The sequence below is a fragment of the Empidonax traillii genome, unplaced genomic scaffold (genome assembly GCF_003031625.1).
Source record: "Empidonax traillii isolate 1590-97213 ecotype Southwest subspecies unplaced genomic scaffold, ASM303162v1 scaffold432:size744455, whole genome shotgun sequence".
NCBI classification, from domain to species: Eukaryota; Metazoa; Chordata; class Aves; order Passeriformes; family Tyrannidae; genus Empidonax; species Empidonax traillii.
This window is the reverse complement of record NW_020955625.1, coordinates 464,036-465,003: the sequence shown is the minus strand read 5'-3', so window position 1 is coordinate 465,003 and position 968 is coordinate 464,036.

Sequence of the window (968 nt, the reverse complement as noted above, 5' to 3'; positions counted from 1 at the left end):
GTGGCTGCTTCTGAACCAGGGCAAAATGACATCCGTTGGAGGAGGTGGAGAGCCTGCAAACACTCTGGAGGATCAGCTCTGGTTTTCCTGCCTCCTCACAGAGGAGGATGTATCTGCATCAGATATGGGTGGGGCTTGAAAGGAAAAAACACCTTTAGGGGAGGTCACAGGGCAGTCCTGGCTCATGGAGAGAGGGAGCAGACCCAGAGGAAGGGAGGAAGGAAAGGTGGTTCTGACACGACAGCCCAGAGAAGGGGAAGAGGAATACCTTGAAATACAGCTGTTTGCCCCAAAGAGTCACGTGGCTTTGCTTCTGGTGAACAACTTCCTAATTCTTTCCTCATCTGCCTCTCAAAAGTGGAGTTGAAGTACTCCCATTTATAGAATTAGGGTTCCAAGCTCGTGTGGTTGGAACAGGAAATAGAAATAGACATTTCTTTGAGCTCAGGACACAGTAAATGAGCATTTCAGGAGAGAATTCAAGTGGAAAACTATCGGAGTTTATTTTTCACAGAATCACGGAGTGGATCAGGTTGGAAGGGACCACAGTGGGTTATCTGGTCCAGCAGGGTCATCCCACAGCATGAGGCTCAGGATTGTGTCCAGATGGTTCTGGAATATCCCCAGTGAGGAGACTCCACACCTTCTCTGCTCTCTGTTCAGAGCTGGGTCATTGCCCAGCAAAGAAGTTCTTCCTCCTGTCCAGCTGGAGCTTCCTGGGCATCAGTTCCTCTCGTTCCTCTCGTGCCATTGCTGGGCCCCCCCAGCAGAGCCTGGTCCATCCTCTGCCCCCTCCCTGCACACACTGACAGACATGGATGGGGTCCCCTTCTCAGTGTCTCCTCTGGAGGCTGGACAGGCTGGACACTCTTTTCTGAAACAACTTGCAAGTTTCTGGAAGAGAGAAGTTGGCCAGAATGAATTAAAAAAAAAAAAAAAAAAAAAAAAAAAAAAAAAAAAAAAAAAAA